This window comes from Rattus norvegicus, chromosome 8 (genome assembly GCF_021556685.1).
Source record: "Rattus norvegicus strain SHRSP/BbbUtx chromosome 8, alternate assembly SHRSP_T2T, whole genome shotgun sequence".
NCBI classification, from domain to species: domain Eukaryota; kingdom Metazoa; phylum Chordata; class Mammalia; order Rodentia; family Muridae; genus Rattus; species Rattus norvegicus.
Window position 1 is genome coordinate 91,895,871 of NC_141541.1, and position 24,774 is coordinate 91,920,644.

The window sequence follows — 24,774 nt, forward strand, 5'->3', positions numbered from 1 at the left end:
AGAGCTTATTTCTCCAAGGAAATGAGAAATTGATAGCATATGGATTTTTAAGTCACTAGTACCGATTTCTGTATGGTGGGCCTGTTACATAGTAGCTGCCTAACATGAACTAAATTGTTTGTTTGTTTGTTTTTTTCTCTACTTTTCTTTCCTTGCCTATAAGCCCCTAATTTCTGGCCTTATTGTGAGGTTTAAATGAGATGATATCTAAGACTCTAGATCCAAGAGGCAGCTTTAGCAACAATACTCTCCTTTCTCTCTCATCCAGAGACCAAGGTTAGGCAGGCTTGCCGTGCACTGATGCAACTGTGTTCAGCTATCTCATAATAATGAGACACACATTGGCTAATAGTCTGTTGTCAACTAATAATCCAAGTGAAGATTACTTTAGTGCCAACAGAGGCAGGAGTGTTCAGGTATTTTCACTCTAAGTTGTGTGTGTGTGTGTGTGTGTGTGTGTGTGTGTGTGTAAAACCTTGTATACTAACTTAATTTATACATACACCATTCTTCATATTTATTAATCAGACGTGTTACACCACAGTATGGAGGCTGAATCAAACATATCTGTGGATAGTAGCTTGCTAGTTTATCTCTACATATGGCCCACTCTGACAGAGGCTGACTCCTCTCTGCTGCAGCGGATGCCTCTTGAGAAATATGTTAACTTAAGCTATGTTTAACATCAGCAGATTCATTTATCCATATGGAGCTGTATGCTTAGATTGGTATGAACTCCCAATCAGGTGCTAAAGTTTTAATTTAAAGATCCAAGTTAAGGCCAGATCGGCAGACCTTCCCACACCACACAGCCTGCCTGTCTCCCAGGAAGTCTGCTGAAACCAGGGACACAGGGGAGACTCCTGCCCAAATATCCATGCCATCTGGAACACCCAAAGAGCCTAGCTAACTTGGAACCTACCCCCCCCCCCAACTCCATCTTCCTTCTGGTCTGCTCATCCACCTAGGCCACATTGGCAGGCTGCTCTGGAAGTTTGCCATAACCAGAGACACAGGGGTTTTGCTGTAACTGAGGACACAGTCTATACTTTCATCTGTAACAGGGGCTGCCTGTCTCCCAGTAGGTTAATCCTAACCAGGAACATAAGAGGTCTGCCCTAACCAGGGACCCGAGGAGGTCTGCCCTAACCAGGAACTCAGGAGCTACCCCCCCCCCACTCAACCAGAGATAGCATTGTCTGCCTCTAAGGAAACCAGCTGCAGTCAGAGACATCCAGGCTAGTTAACACCAGAAATAACAAGATGACAAAAGGCAAGCCCTAGAACATAAACAACAGAAGCCAGTGCAAGTCAGCACCATCAGAACCCAGTTTTCCCACCACAGTAAGCCCTGGGTACCCTAACACACCTAAAAAGCAAGATTCTGACCTAAACTCCCATCTCATGAAGATGACAGAGGAACTTTAAGGAGGACATAAGTAACTCCCTCAAATAAATACAGGAAAACACAGGCAAGCAGGTAGGATCCCTTAAATAGGAAACAAATAAATCCCTTAAGGAAGATATAATCATGGAAATGAAGGAATTGAAAAAATCAGTCCAAGACTAAAAAAAATGGATATAGAAACAATAAAGAAATCACAAATTGAGGCAACTCTGGACAGGGGAACTTAGGAAAGAGATCAGGAGGTGCACATGCAAGCATCACCAACAGAATATAAGATATAGAAGAGAGAATCTCAGACATAAAGGATACCATAGAAGATATCAACACATTGGTCAAAGAAAATAAAAAGTATAAAAAGCTCCTAACCAAATCATCCAGGACACAATGAAAAGATCAAATCTAAGAATAATAGGAATAGAAGAGGATGGCGATTCCCAGTTCAAAGGGCCAGGAAATATCTTTAACAAAATCATAGAAGAAAACTTCCCTAATCTAAAGAAAGAGATGGCCATAAATGTTCAAGAGATCGACAAAACACAAAATTGATTGGACCAGAAAAGAAAATCCTCCCATCACTTAGTAATCAAAACATTAAATGCACAGAACAAATAAAGAATATTAAAAGCTGTAATGGAAAAAGGCCAAGTAACATAAAGGCAGACCTATTAGGAATTATACTAGATATTTCAACAGAGCCTCTAAGAGCCATAGTATCCTGGGCAGATTTCATACAGACCCTAAGAGAACACAAATGCCAGCCTAGGCTACTTTATCCAGCAAAACTCTCAATGACTATAGATGGAGAAACCAAGATATAGTATGACAAAACTAAATTTAAACAATATCTCTCTACTAATCCAGCCCTACAAAAGATACTGGAAAGAAAATTCCAACACTCAAGGAAACACAAGAAATTAAATATCCCACAAGACACCCAAAAGAAAAAAATCACACACACACATAATATCACCTCCAACAATAAAAATAACAGGAACTAACAATCGTCCATCTTTAATAAGTCTCAACATCAATGAACTCAAATGCCCAATAAAGAAGTCACAGACTAACAGATTGGATGCATAATCAGGAGCCAGCATTTTGCTGTATACAAGGAACATACCTCAGTGACAAAGACAGATATTACCTCAGAGTAAAGGGCTAGAAAAAAATTTTCCCAGCAATTAGTCCCAAGAAACAAACTGGAGTAGCCATCCTAATATACAAAAAATAGACTTTCAACCAAAATTTATGAAATGAGATGAGGAAGGATATTTCATATTCAACAAAGGAAAATATCCATCAAGAGAAAGTCTCAATTGTGAAAATCTATGCCCCAAATCAAAGACACCCACATTCATAAAAGAAACGTTACTAAAGTTCAAAACACACATTGAACCTCACACATTAATAGGGGAAGACTTCAACACCCTCCTCTCACCAATGGTCAGGTCATTAAAGCAGAAACTAAACATAGGCACAATGAAACTAACAGAAGTTATGAAAAAATGGATTTAACAAATATTTACAGAACATTTCACCCCAAAACAAGAGACTATAGCTTCTTCTCAGCACCTCATGGAAACGTCTCCAAAATTGACCATATATAATTGAATATAAAACAAGCTTCAATAGATACAAGAAGATTGAAATCCCATGCATTCTATCAGATCACCATGGAATAAGGCTGGTCTTCAACAACAACAAACACAGCATGCTCATAGAAACTCAACAACTCTCTCTTCAATGAAAACTTGGTCAGGGAAAAAATAAAGAAAACAAGGACTGGCTGGTTTCTGCCTGTGCTCGGAACTGAACTGAACTGGTCCCACAGCTCCCTGCTCCCAAATCCTTTGGAGGAGAGAGCTGGACCATCAGAAGTGCAGACAATCCTGAGAACTCAGAAGAGACACCTACTTTCTGCCCACATTCTTGACCTAACAGGAAACCACCTATTGCTATCTGTGCCCTCTAGGCACATGAATCTAGAAGCAGTCAAGGGCAGGACCCTTTGGGTTTCTGCCTGTACCTAGAGCTGAAAACCAGTCACCAGGAGCACCTACACACCTGAGAGCAGAGGTAAGACCAACTCTTCTGCACCAAGCAACTTGCCTGGAGGCCTCAGGTCTCCCAAACCCAGGAGCAGCTCTCTGTTCCCAGGTCCAGATGAAAGAAAACAGGTACAGTAATGCTGAAACACAGGCCTACAGGAGGGGCAAGTCACTGTCAGAGACAGCAAGACAAGCTAATACCAGAGACAACCTGATGGCGAGAGGCAAGCACAGGAACCCAAGCAACAGAAACCAAGACTATTTGGCATCATCAGAGCCCAGTTCTTCCACCAAAGCAAATACTGGATATCCAAACACACCGGAAAAGCAATATAGGGATTTAAAATCACATCTTATGATAAAGATAGAGGACTTTAAGAAGGATATAAATAACTCCCTTAAAGAAAAACAGGACAACAAAGGTAAACAAGTAGAAGCCCTTAAAGGGGAAATACAAAAATCCCTTAAAGAATTACAGGAAAACACAACCAAACAGATGAAGGAATTGAACAAAACCATTAAGGATCTAAAAATGGAAATAGAAACAAGAAAGAAAAGACAAAGGGAGAAAACCTGGAGATAGAAAATCTAGGGAAGAGATCAGGAGTCACAGTGCAAGCATCACCAACAGAACACAAGAGATAGAAGAGAGAATCTCAGGGGCAGAAGACACTTTAACAGATATTTATAGAACATTTCATCCTAAAACAAAATAATATACCTTCTTCTCAGTACCTCATGGTACCTTCTCCAAAATTGATCATATAATTGGTCACAAAACAGGGCTCAACAGATACAAGAAGATTGAAATAATCCAATGCATCCTATCAGATCAGCACAGAATAAGGCTGGTCTTCAATAACAATAAAAACAACAGAAAGCCCACATATACATGGAAGCTGAACAACACTCTACTCAATGATAACTTGATCAAGGGAGAAATAAAGAAAGAAACGAAAGACTTTTTAGAATTTAATGAAAATGAAGGCACAACATACCCAAACTTATGAGACACGATGAAAGCAGTGCTAAGAGGAAAACTCATAGCTCTGAGTGCTTCCAAAAAGAAACAGGACATATATTACAGAATATACATTAGCAGCTTGACAGCACACCTAAAACCTCTAGGACAAAAAGAAGCAAATACACCCAAAAAGAGTAGAAGGTAGGAAATAATCAAACTCAGAGCTGAAATCAACCAAGTAGAAACAAAAAGGAATATACAAAGAATCAACAAAACCAGTAGCTGGTTCTTTGAGAAAATCAGCAAGATAGATAAACCCTTAGCCAGGTTAACCAAAGAGCACAGAGAATGTATCCAAATTAACAAAATCAGAAATAAAAAGGGAGACATAACAACAGACTCTGAGGAAATTAAAAAAATCACCAGATCCTACTACAAAAATCTATATTCAACAAAACTGGAAAGTCTGGAGAAAACGGACAATTTTCTAGACAAATACCAGGTACCAAAGTTAAATCAGGATCAGATCAACCATGTAAACAGTCCCATAACTCCTAAAGAAGTGGAAATAGGTATTAAAAGTCTCCCATCCAAAGGGGTTGGGGATTTAGCTCAGTGGTAGAGCGCTTGCCTAGGAAGCGCAAGGCCCTGGGTTCGGTCCCCAGCTCCGAAAAAAAAAAAGAACCAAAAAAAAAAAAAAAAAACCAAAAAGATCCCAGGACCAGATGGGTTTTGTGCAGAATTCTATCAAATCTTGATAGAAGACCTCATACTAATACTGTCCAAACTATTAGATAATAGAAAATAGAAAGAGATGGAGAACTGCGCAATTCCTTCTATGAACCCACAATTACCCTTATACCTAAACCACACAAAGACCCAACAAAGAAAGAGAACTTCAGACTTATTTCCTTTATGAATATTGATGCAAAAATACTGAATAAAATTCTTGCAAACCGAATCCAAAAACACATCAAAACGATCATTCATCATGATCAAGTAGTCTTCATCCCAGGTATGCAGGAATGGTTCGATATATGGAAATCCATCAACATAATCCATTATATAAAGAAACTCAAAGAAAAAACCACATGATCATTTCATTAGATGCTGAGAAAACATTTGACAAAATTAAGCACAACTTCATGATAAACATCCTGAAAAGATCAGGAATTCAAGGCCCATACCTAAACATAGTAAAAACAATATACGAAAAACCAGTAGCCAACATTAAACTAAAGGGAGAGAAACTTGAAGCAATCCCACTAGACAAGGCTGCCCACTCTCTCCCTACTTATTCAATGTAGTACTTGAAGTCCTAGCAAGAGCAATCCGACAACAAATGGAAATCAAAGGGAGATAAATTGGAAAGGAAGAAGTCAAAATATCACTATTTGCAGATGATATGATAGTATACTTAAGTGACCCAAAAGTTCCACCAGAGAACTACTAAGCCTGATAAACACCTTCAGCAAAGTGGCTGGGTATAAAATTAATTCAAACAAATCAGTAGCCTTCCTCTACTCAAAGGATAAACAGGCCGAGAAAGAAATTAAGGAAATGACACCCTTCACAATAGTCACAAATAATATAAAATACCTGGGTGTGACTCTAACCAAGCAAGTGAAAGATCTGTATGGCAAGAACTTCAAGGCTCTGAAGAAAGAAATTGAAGAAGATCTCAGAAGATGGAAAGACTTCCCATGCTCATGGATTGGCAGGATTAATATAGTAAAAATGGCCCTTTTTCCAAAAGCAATCTACAAATTCAATGCAATCCTCATTAAAATTCCAACTAAATTCTTCATAGAGTTAGAAAGAGCTTTTTGGAATAAAAAAAACTCAAGATAGTGAAAACTATCTTCAACAATAAAAGAACTTCTGAGGGAATCACCATCCCTGACCTCAAGCAGTATTACAGAGCAATAGTGATAAAAACTGCATGGTATTGGTACAGAGACAGGCAGGTAGTTTCGTGGAATAGAATTGAAGACCCAGAAATGAACCCACACACCTATGGTCACTTGATCTGTGACAAAGGAGCTAAAACCATCCAGTGGAAAAGAAGATAGCATTTTCAACAAATGGTACTGATTCAACTGGAGGTCAGCACGTAGAAGAATGCAATCAATCCCTTTTTATTTTCCTGTAGGAAGCTTAAGTACAAGTGGATCAAGAACCTCCACTAAGCTAAGAAATGCATGCTGACAGGAGCCTAACATAGCTGTCTCCTGAGAGGCACAGTTAGAGCATGTCAAATACAGAGGTGAATGCTGGCAGCAAACCACTGAACTGAGAACAGGATCCCCACTACAGGAATTAGAGAAAGGACTGAAAGAGCTGAAGGGGCTTGCAACCCCATAAGAACAACAATGTCAACCAACCAGAGCTTCCAGGGACTAAACCACCACTGAAAGACTATACATGGATTGTCCCATGGCTCCAGCAGCATATATTGGGCACCAATGGGTGGAGAAGCCTTTGGTCCTGCCAAAGCTGGACCCACCCCCGTCCAGTGTAGGGGAATGTCATGGCGGGGGCAGAAAGGGGGTTGGTTGGTTGGTTGGGGAGGGGAACACTCTTATAGAAAAAGAGGAGGGAGATGGGATAGGGGGCTTATGTCCGGGAAACCGGGAAAGGAAAAAACATTTGAAGTGTAAATAAAAAATATCCAGTAAAAAAAAAAAATCCTTTCCCATTCAGTAGGCTGCTTCTCTGTTTGAATGACCATATCTTTGCTGTGCAGAAACTTCTCAGTTTTATAAGGTTTCAGAAATGAAAAATATTTCAAATCCTTCTATTGATAAATGGATAATGAAAATATGGTGCATACTCAGGTGTAAGAAAAGATAAAACATGAAATTGGCAGATAATTGGATGGATATAGAAAATATTGTATTGAGTGAGGTAGTACAGAGCCTGCAAAACAAATGGCACATGTTGTCTTTCATCTGCTTCCTAGATGCAAACATTTCTCATGTGAGTAGGTAACCTGTAGTAACCCCAAGAACCAGACAAGTTAAAAAAGATTCCATGGGAGAAGGGAGCACTAGAGAGGGCAGTAGCACAATGCCAGAGATCTGAATAGGGAATGAATAAGCATTTGGGGAGGGAGGGCTTTTGTTGGGGAAGGGAAATGAGATCTATACAGAAAAAGAAAGACAAAGAAAAAAATTAACACCAAATATATTTCAAAAATCCCATGAGGAATCACATTATCTAACTAAAATATTTAACTGTATGTGTGTACATATGTACTTTATATGAAGTTATGTCACTTATGCTGACAACGGTCCCAAAAAAATCCACAGTCTATTGAACAAAACTCCAAAGCTACACATGAGAAGCCCTCTTCAAGTAAATAATTGGAGTAATCCAAGAAAATTCCCCCCAAATCTTTGTTTTTAACTGCTTGTAAGTAAACATGATAAGCATTTGCACAAAGGATTGCTTTGCAATGGAGTTTGAATTAATATTTAAAATATTGTACAATCTCATCTCTAAAAATCTACTTATCCCACATAATGTCATTTTAAAAATTATAGTCATTTAGAATATACTTTTCCATATATATTAATATGCAATTTGAAATAAACATAAAATAGTATGTTTCTCTGCAACTGTTTAAAAAAATCCTTAATTGTTTTTTCCTCCATTGCCGCTCTGTGCATTATCCTCTAATACTACCCCTATTCAATTGTAAAGAAAAGTGAAACCATGAAAATTTCAGTTAAATGGACAGAAGTAGAAAATATTAAAATGAATGAAGTAACCCCCCCCAAAAAGAAATCAAGGACTTTATAGAATTCTATGAAAATGAAGACACAGCATACTCAAACTTATGGGACACAATCAGAGCAGTGTTAATAGGAAAATTCATAGCACTAAGTGCCCTCATAAAGCAATTGGAGAGGTCCCATCCTAGCATCTTAACAGCACACCTGAAAGCTCCAGCAGAGAAAGAAGCAAGAGCAGTAGAAGGCAGGAAAGAGTCAATCTTGGGCTGAAATCAACCAATTAGAAACAAAGAAGGATACAAAGAATCAACAAAACCAAGAGCCGGTTCTTTGAGAAAATCAACAAGATTGATAAACCCTTAGCCAGACTAACTAAAGAGCACAGAGACAGTATCCAAATTAACAAAATCAGAAATAAAAAGTGAGACATAATGACAGAAACTGAGGAAATTAAAAAAAAATCATCAGAACTTACTACAAAAGCCTATACTCAACAAAACTGGAAAATTTAGATGAAAGGAGTAATTTTCTAGATAGATACCATGTAGCAAAATTAAATCAAGATCAAGTAAACTATCTAAAGAGCCCCATAAGCCCTAAGGAAGGAGAAGTTGTCATCAAAAAGCTCCAAACCAAAAAAAGCCCAGGACTAGATGGTTCTAGTGCAGAATTCTACCAGACCTTCAAAGAAGAGCTAATGCCAATACTCCTCAAACTATTCCACAAAATAGAAACAGAAGGAGGACTGCCTAATTAATTTTATGAATCCACAGTTCCTCTGAAACCTAAACCATACAACCCCCCCCAAAAGAAAGAGAACTTCAGGCCAATTTTACTTATGAATATTGATGCAAAAATACTCAATAAAATTCTCACAAACCAAATCCAAGAACACATCAAACCATCATTCACGATAGTCCAGTAGGTTCCATCCCATGGATGTAGGGATGGTTCAATGTACAAAAATTCATCAATTTAGTACACTATATAAACAAACTCAAGGAAAAAGTCACATGACCATCTCAATAGATGCTGAAAAAGCCTTTGACGAAATCCAACAGCTCTTCATGTTCAAAGTCTTAGAGTAATCAGAGGAAATCATGGCATATATCTAAACATAATAACAATATATAGGAAACCAACATCCAACATCACAGTAAATGAAGAGAAACTAGAAGCAATCCCACTAATACCAGGGACTAGACAAGGCTGCCCACTCTCTCTCTATCTGTTCAATATAGTACTTGAAGTTCTAGCTACAGCAATTAAACAACAAAAGGAGATCAAATGGATACCAATTGGAAATGAGAAGTCAAAACATCACTATTTGTGGATGATATGAGAGTATGCATTAGCAACCCCCAACATTCTACAAGAGAATTCCTACAGCTGATAAACAACATCAGCAAAATGGCGGGATATAAATTAACTCAAACAAATCAGCATCCTTCCTTTATACAAATGATAAACAGGCTGAGAAAGAAATTGGGGAAACAATCACAGAAAGACATACATGGTATGCACTCATTGATAAGTGGCTATTAGCCCAAATGCTTGAATTACCCTAGATGCCTAGAACAAATGAAACTCAAGACGGATGATCAAAATGTGAATGCTTCACTCCTTCTTTAAAAGGGGAACAAGAATACCCTTGGCAGGGAAGAGAGAGGCAAAGATTAAAACAGAGACTGAAGGAACACCCATTCAGAGCCTGCCCCACATGTGGCCCATACATATACAGCCACCCAATTAGACAAGATGGATGAAGCAAAGAAGTGCAGACCGACAGGAGCCGGATGTAGATCGCTGCTGAGAGACACAGCCAGAATACAGCAAATACAGAGGCGAATGCCAGCAGCAAACCACTGAACTGAGAATAGGACCCCCATTGAAGGAATCAGAGAAAGAACTGGAAGAGCTTGAAGGGGCTCGAGACCCCATATGTACAACAATGCCAAGCAACCAGAGCTTCCAGGGACTAAGCCACTACCTAAAGACTATACATGGACTGACCCTGGACTCTGACCCCATAGGTAGCAATGAATATCCTAGTAAGAGCACCAGTGGAAGGGGAAGGCCTGGGTCCTGCTAAGACTGAACCCCCAGTGAACTAGACTGTTGGGGGGAGGGCGGCAATGGGGGGAGGGTTGGTAGGGGAACACCCATAAGGAAGGGGAGGGGGGAGGGGGATGTTTGCCCGGATACCGGGAAAGGGAATAACACTCGAATGTATATAAGAAATACTCAAGTTAATAAAAAAAAAAAGAAATTGGGGAAATAACACTTCACAATTGCCACAAGTAGTATTAAAATATCTTGGTGTAACTCTTCCCAAGCAAGCGAAAGATCTGTATGATGAGGACTTCAAACCCCTGAAGAATGAAATTTAAGAAGACCTCAGAAGATGGAAAGATCTCCCATGCTCATGTAGGTAGGATTAACATAGTGAAAATGATCATCTTACCAAAACAATTTACAGATTCAATGCAATCCCCGTCAAAATTTCAATATAATTCTTCACAGATATGTAAAGAGAAATTCTCCCCTTATATGGAAAAACAAAAAATCCAGGATAGCCAAAACAATTCTTAACAATAAAAGCTCTACTGGGTGAATGATCATCCCTGCCCTCCAGCTGTACTACAAAACAATAGTGATAAAGACCACATGGTATTAGTACAGAGACAAACAGGTCTATCAATGGAATAGAATTGAAGACCCAGAATTAAACCCACGCTCCCATGGACACTTGATCTTTCACAAAGAAGCCAAAAGCATATAGTGGAAAAAAGAAATCATCTTTAATAAATGGTACTGGTTTAACTGGTGGTCTGCATGAAGAAGAATGAAAGTAGAACCATATTTATCACTTTGCACAAAGCTTAAGTCCAAGTGGAACAAGGACCTAAACTTAAAAGCAGATACACTGAATCTAACAGAAGAAAAAGTGAGAAAGAGCACTGAACTCATGGGCACAGGGGGAAATTTCCTGAACAGAACAACAATATAAATGGGACCTCACGAAAGTGAAAAGTTTCTGTAAGTCAAAGGACCCTGTCAGTAGGACAAATTGGCAACCTACTACAGATTGAAAAAAACTTCGCTAACCCTACATCTGATAGAGGGGTAATATCCAAAATATATAAAGAACTCAGGAAATTAACCCTCCCCCCCAAAAAACCAAATAACCCAATAAACAATGAGATACAGAGTTAAATAGAATTTACACAGAGGAATCTTGAATGGCCAAGAAGCACTTAAAGAAATGTTCAACATCCTTAGTAATCAGGGAAATGCAAATCAAAACAACCCTGAGATTCTACCTTATACCAATCAGAATGGCTAAGATCAAAAACTCAAGTGACAACAGATGCTGACAAGAATGCGGAGAAAGAAGAACACTCCTCCAGTGTAGGTGGGATTGCAAATGGGTACAACCACTCTGTAAATTAATCTGGCAGTTCCTCAGAAAATTGGACATAGTTCTTCCTGAAGACCCAGCTATACCACTCCTGGGCATATACCCAAAAGATGCTCCAACATATAACCAAGACACATGTTCCACTGTGTTCACAGCAGCCTTATTTGAAATAGCCAGAAGCAGGCAATGACCCAGATGACCCTTGACCAAAGAATAAACACAGAAAATGTGGTTCATTTACACAACGGACTCCTATTCAGCTATTAAAAACGAGGACAGCATGAATTTTGCAGGCAGATGGATGGAACTAGAAAATATCCTGAATGAGGTAACCCAGACCCAAAAGGACATGCATGGTACATACTCACTGATAAGTGGATATTAGCCAAAACTACAGAACACCCAGGATAAAACCTACAGGCTGTAAGAAGTTTAACATGAAGGAAGTCCCAAGTGAGGATACTTCAATTCACTTGGAAGGGGGAACAAAATAATCATGGGAGGCAGAGAGAGGGAGGGAGGGAGGGAGGGATGGACAGACGGAAGGAGGGACCTGGGTGGAAGAGGGGAGAGGGAGGGGGAAAGGGGAACTGATCAGGTATGGTGGGGGAACAGGAGAGAAGCCTGGAGGCTCAGAAGAGTGAATGGAAATATGCAGCTTCTGGGGGTGGGAGATGGGGGGACTCTCTAGAAACTCCCAGAAACCTGGGAGGTGTGCGACTTTCAAGACTCAATGGGGGGTGACCTTAGCAAAATGCCCACAGTGGAGGGAGGGAACTCAGAGTCCATCTCTAGTAGACTAGAGGCTTAGACAGGGCCTCAAGTGGAGGGACAAGGTTAGCAACCCACAGTCAAAATTTCTGACCCCAAATTATTCTGATGTATAAGAACTTCAGGGACAAAAATAAAGAAGAGACTGCAATAAAGGCAATCCAGTGGCCAGCCCAACTTGGGATCCATCTCGTGGCAGTGGGGGGCACCAAGGTCTAACACTATTACTTATGCTATGATGTGTTTACGACAGGAGCCTAGCATTGCTGTCCTGTGAAAGGCCCTACCAGAGCTGACTGCAGATACTATTCCCAACCATTGAACAGAAGTCTGGGACCCCCTATGGAGGACTGCAGGGTGGGTAGAAGGATTGAAGAAGCTGAAGGGGAAGGTGACCTCATAGGAAGACCAATAATCTTAACCAACGTGGTCCCAAGGGAGCTCCCAGAGACTGAGCCACTACCTAGGCAGCATACACAGTGTGGTCTGAGGCCCCAGGCATGTGTATAGCAGAGGGCTTCCTGGTCTGGCCTCAATGAGAGAAGATGTGCCTAATTCTGAGAGACTTGAGGCCCCAGGGAAGGGGGATTCCCAGTAGGGGGAACACCCTTTCAGAGGCAAGGGAGAGGCAGAATGAGATAAGGAGCTGTGGGAGGGGGAACTTGGGGGCAAGAATGTAAATAAATAAAATACTTTAAAAAAAATCCAAGTTAAAAAAACATGCAAAATATATTTCAAATTAAAAGATTCCTGGAGTTAAATCTATGAGTTATTTTTCATTACTATGGGCAAGAAGATGATGTGATAAAGAGTTTTAAATTTATTTGATATATGAAGCCAAATACTTGAATGCTTGAGTGCATTTTAAAAAATCAAAATCAGCAATTCAATGAGTTTTTTTTCCTCATTGGAACAGTCAGGAGTGGGCCTGTTGAAGTGGATCTGTGTTGTTGTAGCTTGCTCGGCTGGTAATGTCTAAATGAATTAAGTGAGTCACGTGTCACGGAAATCTCCAGGCAACTTTAATCTCCTGTCAGAAGGAGTAGCTAACTGAATCAAATGTTACTATTTTTTTTTTGTTTTAGCTTATCTTAGAATATCGTGTGCCTAGCTGCATATTTGTGGACTTGCATTTTAATCTTAAAATTACACTCTTAATATATTCACTTACTCAAAATTCTTTGATGACCCAGAATTCTGCAAAATAAAAGCTCAAATACCCATTGTTGTTTAAGACATCTGTCCTCTCAATTTTAGCAAGTTAGATATGATCGGTTGTGATGTTAATGGCTTATTAATTCCGTATAAAATTCAAGTGCACATTCAAGCATGAATGTGCACGTCTTTTGGTGTTTGGCTGTTTCTGGAAGGTCAACTCCATGAGATGCCAGCTCTCTTCTGAGCCTCCCCAGTTGTTTTCTGAGTCTGTCCCTTTGCTGTCGAATCCAACCTGATTCCAGCTGTGCCTGTGTTTTCATTTTTGATAAAGTTCAGCAAGTCCCAGATTCTCATTTGGAGATTATTCATTTCCAGCGGCTGTAATACAAAATACCTCTATGTCACAAGATGATTCTGTCAAGACCGTGTGTGGGTGGAGTGTGATTTTCTTGTTTTATGTAAAATTCTCTGAAATGTCCCATGACTAAGAAATTTATGTTAGAGCAGGATCCAGGAATGAGGTCAGCCTTTTTTTGTCTGGCAAGAACCCTTGAGCTTCTGGAAATTTGTGTTACTACTGTTCCATTTGGCTTCCTTTTTAAACTGACAGGTTAAACTCCACTGAACAGTTCTAAGAAGAAGAGAGGAAGAGAAAAGCAGCAACCTGCGTCTATTTACTTCAAGGTTGTGATACTTGAGGGAACAGTCACTTCCTCAAAGTCCTTTGATGACCCGAAAGCTAAAAATATCCACTCTCATTTAAGGCATCTGTCCTCTAAATTTTAGCAAGTTAGATACAACACACTGTGGTGTTAATGGCCTAATTAATACCATATAAAATCCACATACACATAGACCAATAGATGTATGTAAATATAATGTTTCAGATACTCACCGTGTCCCGAAAGCATCATTGTCTGGGGTGTAGGAACCAGTTCCTCACTTTCCCATGATTTATAGGAAGTGTTTGTAAGGCCTTTGGGTCTAGTGTGTTTTCCTCTCTGGAGTTCTTCACTATCCCCAGACTTCCCAGGCTGATAACTGTTGCCTCACATTAATTACAGACTGCTTTACTTTTGAAGCTATATATTTTTTTGACCTGAACATAGGTAACTCTGGCTTCCAAACTTGGAATTAAGAAGAGCAAGTCTCATCTTTTACCTGCTTGCATTTCATTTTTATTTTGACCACAGGATGTTATGAAGAACTCATGAGCCTACTTATCCCATCACGAAATTAAACACAACTAGCATTTCCTAGGTACCCCTCCTTTACTCATTTCTCTCCCCAGAGATAAACATTGTTCTGTTCTGAAGTATAATATTACATAGAGCCCCTCAGACATATGTACTATTTTGCATATTTAATACATATATAAATTATTATAACCATGTGTCCTCTTGGGAGAATTTACGACCGTTAACACGACAATCATCTCTTGCCTCAAGGTACAGAAACTTGACGGGGATGTAAATGTGCTCTGTGAGGATTCTCATTGCACCTCTACGATCAGCAAGTTCTTGGTCAGCTAAACACTCACGAGAAGAGATGCACATGGCCATTGCTTAAGCAATGTCACAACTGCATAAAACAAAATACATATAAATACAGTCTTTACTGTGTAACAGTGAATAGGACAAGGTATACTTTGTAATCAAAGGCAAATCTCTAATGCCTTATCATTATTTATTATCAGTATTTACTACTAGTATTATATTTATACTACTAGTATTTATATATTATATTATATTATATTATATTATATTATATTTTGAGTATGTGGTGCCAGAGATCAAGTCCAAGACCTCGTGCAGGTTAGATAGATTCTCTTTCAGTGACCTATACTCCCAGCCCACCCTTTGTTGAAAGAGAAAATTAATATTATGATGTCATTTGTGTTTTAATATAATTTTAGTCTGCATAGTAAATGGAGTGGGAGCCGATGGCAGTGGCCATCTCTGGGGTGAGGGGGGGGGATATTGAATTGCTGCCATTAGTTTAACTTTTACCAGAAAATTCTAACGTTAATTGATTATTTAGAAGTGCAAACAGGATTTAAGTTACACGGGAAAAGGTCAATGTAACATTTTCAGAGCAGGCTAATAATACTGTGGCTTGAAGCAAGAGATTAAAACTATCTCAGCAAATGACTAGCTTAAATAACTTCAAGGAGAATAAATAAGCTGGAGGACTAACTCAGTGTCTGTGCAAATACATACTCAATTCCCTTACATCTGCAGTGTGTGTGTGTGTGTGTGTGTGTGTGTGTGTGTGTGTGTGTGTGTAAGCCAGAGGGGCACTGTCAAGCAAGAGAAGTCACCATCAGCCAACCCGAATGTCAGGGCTCACCCAGAAGACAAAAATCAATGATCTTAGATTGACAAGAGCTGGAGGACTCATAAAATATGTGCATAGTAAAACCACTAAGAGGTCAAGATACTGAAACTCTGGAAACAGAGGGAACTGAGACAAAGGGCTGGATGAAGCAGGACAGTGATAAGGAGGTTGGTAACTTAATCAGCATGGAGTGCTGACAGTGAAGTCAGAAATGCAGCACTGACCTGAGACCAAGTCCTCTAGATGAGGTCCCAGGAAACATAAGCCACCAGCCAGGGGAGAGCACCAGCCAGGGGGCAGTACCAGAGGAGGCACAGGTATCTGTTAGAAAGAAGTGCAGCCAAATTTCAGGGCTGTGTCTACCCAGGATGGAGAAGCACTGAAGCAGCTGCTTCCTGGCGGAGGAAAGCCCTTCTTCCTAAGACATTTGAGCTCCAGCCTGTTGCCTGCTTTATTCTCGTTGTGGCTTCAAATAGTAAACAGACGGCTCCTGGTTTGTTAGACCCCTACAATGAGCTCTGACACCCATGGGAGAGAAAACCACATCAGCTGCCAGAAAAATGTAAAAGAAGGAGAAGCAGGAAAGAGGAGGAGGAGGAAGAGGAGGGAGAAGAAGAAAAGGAGGAGGGTGGTGGAAGAAGAAGAAGAAGAGGAGGAGGAGGGGGAAGAGGAGGGGGAGGGGGAGGAAGATAGTAACAGCTTTCTTTTTCTTTCTGTCTTTAAAAAACTTGGAGCACAATGGTATAAATCAAAAACTCAAAGTTATGTCGATATGAACTCCATTCCTTGACTCCATGGCAATGTGGGTTGGATACATTCATTTCCCACCTATATATTTTCTCTGTTTCCTGGAGAGTTAACCTCTACTTCGATTCAGACTAGCTCTGCTGTTGGCTTCTTTTGACTGTTTGGTAAGTCTTCATTTCTAGATTACACTTTGGATCTATGTTGTGAAAACAGAGTTGTCATTTAGACCATACTGACTTTCTCCAAAGCATGGCTTCCCGTTTTCAAGCCTGAAATACAAGTTCTACTTTCAGAGACACTGCTGGTTGGGAAGGGCAGTGGGAGCCTTCAGGGTGGGAATGTGACATTTGAGGTGTGTGTCTTAGTTAGGGTTTTACTGCTGTGAACTGACACCATGACCAAAGCAACTCTTATTAGGACAACATTTAATTGGGGCCGGCTTACAGGTTCACAGGTTCAGTCCATTATCACCAAGATGGGAACATGGCACCATCCAGACAGGCATGGTGCTGGCAGAGCTGAGAGTTCTACATCTTCATCTAAAGGCTACTGAGAAGACTGGCTTCCAAGCAGCTAGGATGGAAAGGTATTAAAGCCCTTGCCCACAGTGACACACCTATTGCAACAAGGCCACACCTCCTAATAGTGCCAATCCCTGGGCCAAGAATATACAAACCATCATCACACCCTGTGATGGAGCAAAGCAGGTAAGTGTGGCCTCTAAGACCAAATCAACGAGAGTCAAACTCTGGCTCTGCCATATATAGCCATTGGAAAGTTTACCTAACTGCATCGTGCCTCAGTTTACCTATCCCTAAGGTGAGAAGAGTAGTACTGATTGTGTAGGGTTATGGGGACTAAATAAATCAGTACATATCAAGATCTTAGAAAACTGCTAGGCTATTGTAGGGGTGAAAACACATTTTAGGATTTCTCCAAGTGATTTTATAAATCATTTTAATGGTTTATTGAGGATGTTTTTATTTTACTTTTTGAAAACAAAGTTCTTAGATATTTTTCTGTTTGACCTTTCAGAACTATAACTTATTTAAGGATTTACTTATTAATACACTGGAAAGATAGCTCAGTACTTAAGAGTGCTTATTGCCAAGCACCCACATGGTAGCTCACGACTTCAGGCCTCCACTAGCCTTTGCACACATGTGATGCACAAAACCTCACCAATGGGCACACACTTAAAAGTAAAGAGAATCTACTCCTGTATAAGTCTTCTTGCGTGGTGCATAACTCAACCCAACTCAGCTTTTTAAGGTGAAGAAAAGATATTTTAGAAAGGTGTCTTGATAAGTTTTCTCAAATATCAAATGCAGGGACTGGAGAGACTGCACACCTAGAGGAGTGCTCGCTGTGCAAACATGAGAAACTCAGTTCAGATTCCCAGTACCTGTGCAAAAGCTGGGCATGGTGGACATTGGAGAGACAGAGATAGGTGGATCCCAGGAGCTTGCTGGGCAGCCCACCCAGCTCCGTGGTGAGTTCCAGGTTAATGAAAAGCAATTAAAGACGACGGCGGACATTGGGTGTCTGCCATCCAGGTGTGTACGTGCACAGCACACACAGCAGCAGTTACAGGGCTGCTGTCCTTAGAGGAGCTGTGTCAGTGCCGGAGGCGACCGGGAGGCGTTGACTTCCATTGGCGCTGTGATGTTTCTGATTATTCAAGTACCTTAGGCTAAGGCCAATCCGCAAGCAAATCCACAGCCAGAGATTTCTGCCCTGTGTTTGGAAAGATCAAGGTAGTGTTTTGGAAGATGAAGTCTCTAAAGCCATCTCCCAAGTCCCTGAAGCACAGAGAACTCTAGTGTGCTTCAAATCATGTTTCTAATTAGATTTATCTATGGCCCATGCATTCTTTCGAGGGTATTTCTTTGAATCATAATTTTAAGGGTCTAAGATTTGTGTGTGTGTGTGTGTATGTGTGTGTGTGTGTGTGTGTAAGATAAATGCAGACAGAGAGTATAAAAATGAGATTATGCTATTTTGAAAGTTACAAAACACATATGCATATCTAGGGAGACATGCTATTGAAATCACCACTCTTTGTTCTAGGGGGAAACATTGTAACAAGCCATTTTGTTTGCATTGATGTAAGATTAACAAGGGCTAAATTTTGTGCAGAAATGGTGTAAGAAACCAATGGAGTTTGAGCTCTGGGAAGATGGCACATGACTGTTTTCCCTTCAGGGCTAATATACTTGATGTCTTCTTGGGAAAGAAGTTAGTGGGGTTTCATGGGAGCCCAGAAATCTGGGGAGGAATGAGGAGATCCCAATGCTTTGAGTTTCAGTGTCACTAAAGTGTTTGTTATTACTAAAGTGTCCTGGTGTGAGGTCAGCTGGCAGTAAGGGTCACAGATGACTCGTAAAGGAAGCCTGGCAGGGGAAAGGTTGAATCTGACGCCTGGCACTCGTCCCAGAGTTTGGGCTGGCTGGGGAATGAATGCATGTGGTCATGACTTATCTATGATGATGTAAGCTTCACGTAGACGGAACACATGATTTCTGCCTTTGTCCGTACTGAATGCCATTCTGTCGCTAAAGAGCTACACCTGAAAATCTCACGTTTACCAGTACGGCACAGTATAAACTGGACCAGGGAGGCGGGAGACTGCTTTTTTCCCCCTCTGGTGTGGGAGGAAGTCATTCTCACAGCAGCAGAGGGAATGGCCAGTTCAGGTGCTGGACCTGACCTATAAAATGCTGGGTTCCTTTATAAAAGGCAGAAGGACACGACATTGTAAATATAAATTAATATGGTCACGGAAGGGTCCATTGGGGTCCCAAAGCTTCTGCTGGGGTGGTTACAGGTCAGTGGGCCTCTGTCGGATGAGATGCAGTAGTGGCTGCCTTCCAGAATGCCAGGTGTAGCAGAGATGGGCTGGGGTTTCCTTGTTATGAATGCGATGTTTATTTCCTTTTACAGAAGGCTGGTGGGGAGGACAGCTGCTGAGAACCGCACTGCGAGGAGAATGCGGTGCTATTCAGTCATGCCGTTTGACTGCCGTTGGTTATTCCCTTTCCTCTGGGCTGGTAACGTAGGATATTCCTGACCATTATGTTCTATATCTGTGTCTCAGAAGATCATGACATACGTGACAGTGACAAGCACAAAACTGTCACGATAGTACTTTAGCATCCTAATTTCACTTACATGTATTTTTAAACCTACCTTGGCTCAGATGTTGTATTGCCATTTGAATTTACCTCTCAATACACTTTCCAATCACTGGCCCCTGACTTTTCTTTCCTGGAATACTGCAATAGCAGTAGATTTCACTATGGTCTTTCCCTTCCTGAAGTTTCTCTGCAGTGCTGACAGGGGGCGCCCTTCCAATATTCAGATCTAACCATGTCTATCCTGTTACTCCTTATTTGCTAACCCGGGATCTGGTCTGTGGAGAAACAGCCGCCAGTGTTGGCAGCTTTACTTTCATTTGATGCGTTCTTAATGCTCACTGGAGGAAAGCCTAAGTTGTAGGTGAAACCCTAGGACTACTGGTTTTGGTACTTCCTACGCATATTCTAAGGAGAAAGCGCCATTAGTTACTTAATTCATTCCTTCCCTCTCTGGTATCTATTTTGATTCCTTTCTACTAACTTCATATCCTGTTTGAATAATAGTATTTACGACTGTTCTAAAGTTTTGTCTTTAATAAGAAAAATTTTGCGTTAGAGATTATCCATCTGTCATCTCATCTCGTTTTGAATTATTTCTATGTTCCAAAGAACTACAGGCAACTTGGATGCAGTAAAACGGAGACGCAGAACTTGACACCGAGCAGAATCTGCTTATAGAACAAATAAGAGGTGAACTGCCCCTCGGTTGTTGTTTTTTAAATATCCTGCCTGAAAATGGCAGAGGCTCGGCACAGAGGTCAGGTGACCCTAGTGCACTGTGGATGAGGACATTTTCTTTGTGGTGGGCATACTTATCGTCCAAGATGCTAATGACAGAAGGACAGCTGTGTGAGTTGATGGCTTCAGTTTACTTTTCAATTAGAAAAAGGCTATGGGGAAGCCGTGTACTGGGAAACCTGACTCCAGGTCACTGGAAGGCGGAGTTTCAGGAAGGCGGGTTCATCATTTTTTTTCTTATAACGAACACACCATATGTACGAAGCTTGCGCAGTACTGACCTGGACTCCAGCAAACCATGAAAAAGGAGTATTTGGAGGCTGTAAAGGTGGCTCAGGAATTAAGAGCATTTGTTGTTCTTCCAGAGGACCCGGGTTCAGTTCCTAGCTCCCATGTTGGCCAGTTCTCAAACTTCATTAACTCCAGCTCAGTGGGATCTTCTGACCTCTGCAGGCACCTAAATACACGGAAAGATACACACACATTCATAAATTAAAAATAAGATAAATATTTAACATAAATATTTTGAAAGTATTATGATTCTGCCTCCCATTGTTATTTTAATTAAGCCCCTAATAATTCTGCAGAATATAATAAGTAGTGCTGAAAACAATGCAAAACTCTCCCAGGACTTTTTTTATTAAAGATTTAACTTTTACTTTTTATTAAGTATGTGTGGGAGAGTGTCGTGCACATTAGTAAAGGTACCATGGAGGCCAGAAGAGGGGGTTAGATCCCCTGGAGCTGGAATTAGGGGAGACTGTGATCTGGTGAACATGGGTGCTGGTTACCCAACGTGGGTCCTCCAGAAGAGCAGAAAGCACCCTTCTCTTCTGAGCCATGTCTCTAGCACTACGTACTTCCAGAGCTTTTATGAGAGAGAGAGAACAACAACAATGTACGTGGAGGTTATATATGAATTATGCAAGTGTTTTAATGTCACATGATACATTATTTTTAAATCAATACCTTGTCTCCCAAACCTAAAATCTAGTGGCATGCATTAATTAATTAATTAATTAATGGCATTGTTTTATTATTAATTAATGTCAGAAGGGTCAGAGTTAGTATACAATCCAATTTTAAAGATTTACAAGGGAGAATGAAGCTAATTCTATTTAGAAAACTCTTGGAGGGCTTCCTAGAAGAGGTAGCATGTAGTCTAAGAGAAAATCAAAAAGGACACTGATGTTCTCCAGGTTTGTCCTCATTTGGCTGTTTTCGTGCCATCTCATGAACACCAGGTTTTAGTGCAGTCACGTCATGAGTCACAAAGACTTGTCTTTAAAGAAATACATTGTTAATTGTAGAAAGGGTCGATCTAGAATGCCCAGCACCATCTTCTATTTCTACCCTCTATCATGTGCGTTATAGGCGTCAAGGTTCTTCATCTGTGTACGAGTCATATCCATCTTATTCTGGGACAAACACTGCTTTGTGTACGAGATGGGTAAAGTCCACTTCTGAGCTCGTGATGGCGGCTCACCGTGAGCCCAAGCTAATTATAATGTCCTTGGGGAAAAGAAGAGTTTTACAAATCACTAACAAACCACCTAAAAATAATTTCAGTATATATTAAAACAAAAATTATGGTTATTTTTTGTTGAGTCAGGGTAGGGGAGTATTAAAAGATGGTGTATTCTTTTAGGGGAAAGGTGGGTTTAGAGAGTGATTCTAAGAGCATTACCGTGATAAGTTAATGTAAGTTCTATAATGCAGCTCTCTTGCTTAGGAGGAAAATGATTTCAGTGTGTGCCTCTTCCAAACTCCAAGTTAGTTTTATGTTGGGAAGCAGATCATTGGCATGGAGTTCAGCAGCATAGTTCTGTCTTGAACAAGTACATGGCAGAGATCAGTAGCATCTCTGAGCTTAGACATGTGCTGAAGCCTTGAGTCAGCCGATGCATGGCTTACCTTCTTGGCGAAATGTACCCGAAGACTGAATTCACTTGACTGCCTTCTGGGGACCTGTCCTTTCAACTGCCAGGAAGAGACGAATTAAGAACTTCTTCTTCTTGAAATACTTTAGTACATAGAATATGTACTTTCCATGTAAGTATCCCCACTCTCTGTTCCCACCCTGCTCCTACCTGGTGTTCACACTGTGTGTTCCCACTGTGTGTTCCCATCCTGTGTTCCCACTGTGTGTTCCCATTGTGTATTCCCACTGAGTGTTCCCACCCCTTTTCTTTTTTCTTGCTCCACCCCCTCCTTTATTCCTTTTGTCCTTCCAGACAGTTTCACTTCTACATTCACGTCATACATGCATACACATGATTTTCCGCATCTATGTTAAATCTAGGGAACCACACATGAGAGAACATAACATCTTTCTGGGACTGGCTTAAGTTACTTAATATGATCCTCTCCAATTGCAACCATGTTCCTTCTTCTGGTGACCAACTCAATTCTTCTTCACAGCTAGAAAAATTCACGAATACATAACAATCTTCTCTATCTATTCTATGCTGTTGAACAGCTGTATTGATTTCATAGCTTGGCCATTGTGAAGAATGCTGTAGTAAATGTCCGAGGATCTCAGTGACGTGCTTGCCTGGAGTCCTTTGGGAATGGAGTCTTAGGAGTGACATAGTTGGCTCATCTGATAGATCTGTCTCTAGTTTTTAGAAACGCTTCCATCCTGCCTCAGTGAATTCCCCTTCCCAGCAGCAGGGCTATAGGGCCCTTCTCCGTTCACATCACCAGCATTATTTGTTGTCATTTTTCGACCTGAAATTCTGAATGGCTCTGGACACCTTCAGGTGATACTCCCGTTAGGATTTCTGAGCGTAAGCTCACTGGGTACCATCTCTCTTCATTTCCTGTTCCACCGCAGCCACCACTGGTTCTTTATTCAACTAAGAAAAAAGAACATTCTCTGCCTGTCATCCTGAGACCACTCACATGCTAATGCAGATGTGCTGGATGCAGATGTGCTGGATGCAGATGTGCTAATGCAGATGTGCTGGATGCAGATGTGCTGGATGCAGATGTGCTGGATGCAGATGATGTGCTGGATGCAGATGTGCTGGATGCAGATGATGTGCTGGATGCAGATGATGTGCTGGATGCAGATGATGTGCTGGATGCAGATGGTGTGCTAATGCAGATGTGCTGGATGCAGATGTGCTGGATGCAGATGTGCTGGATGCAGATGTGCTGGATGCAGATGTGCTGGATGCAGATGATGTGCTGGATGCAGATGTGCTGGATGCAGATGATGTGCTGGATGCAGATGAGCTGGATGCAGATGTGCTGGATGCAGATGTGCTGGATGCAGATGTGCTGGATGCAGATGGGCTGGATGCAGATGAGCTGGATGCAGATGTGCTGGATGCAGATGGGCTGGATGCAGATGGTGTGCTAATGCAGATGTGCTGGATGCAGATGTGCTGGATGCAGATGATGTGCTGGATGCAGATGTGCTGGATGCAGATGTGCTGGATGCAGATGATGTGCTGGATGCAGATGTGCTGGATGCAGATGTGCTGGATGCAGATGATATGCTGGATGCAGATGTGCTGGATGCAGATGGGCTGGATGCAGATGGTGTGCTGGATGCAGATGATGTGCTGGATGCAGATGTGCTGGATGCAGATGATGTGCTGGATGCAGATGTGCTGGATGCAGATGTGCTGGATGCAGATGTGCTGGATGCAGATGTGCTGGATGCAGATGTGCTGGATGCAGATGTGCTGGATGCAGATGGGCTGGATGCAGATGGGCTGGATGCAGATGTGCTGGATGCAGATGTGCTGGATGCAGATGGGCTGGATGCAGATGGTGTGCTGGATGCAGATGTGCTGGATGCAGATGTGCTGGATGCAGATGTGCTGGATGCAGATGTGCTGGATGCAGATGTGCTGGATGCAGATGTGCTGGATGCAGATGTGCTGGATGCAGATGATATGCTGGATGCAGATGTGCTGGATGCAGATGGGCTGGATGCAGATGGTGTGCTGGATGCAGATGATGTGCTGGATGCAGATGTGCTGGATGCAGATGATGTGCTGGATGCAGATGTGCTGGATGCAGATGTGCTGGATGCAGATGTGCTGGATGCAGATGTGCTGGATGCAGATGTGCTGGATGCAGATGGGCTGGATGCAGATGATGTGCTGGATGCAGATGTGCTGGATGCAGATGAGCTGGATGCAGATGTGCTGGATGCAGATGTGCTGGATGCAGATGTGCTGGATGCAGATGTGATGGATGTGGTACCTCAGCCAGGGCAGGCAGGCACTGAGCTCAGCCTTCAACAATGGTAGGTAGTGGCCTTCCCAGGCCAGCCAATTGAGGACCATAAAG

At 41.3% G+C, this 24,774-nt stretch overlaps 1 long non-coding RNA gene across 2 annotated transcripts in view; it reads right to left on the minus strand.

The window, feature by feature from the left end:
- Positions 1-24,774, minus strand: part of LOC148004274 (uncharacterized) — a 48,663-nt gene that overhangs the window by 7,334 nt on the left and 16,555 nt on the right. The window contains exons 2-3 of one of the 2 annotated variants that reach the window (XR_015627361.1): positions 20,748-20,923; positions 16,069-16,165 (exon numbers count right to left, since the gene is read on the minus strand). This is a non-coding gene — a long non-coding RNA (uncharacterized LOC148004274). The remainder of the gene's footprint in view (positions 1-16,068; positions 16,166-20,747; positions 20,924-24,774) is intronic. The other variant, XR_015627360.1, reaches the window with a different exon arrangement.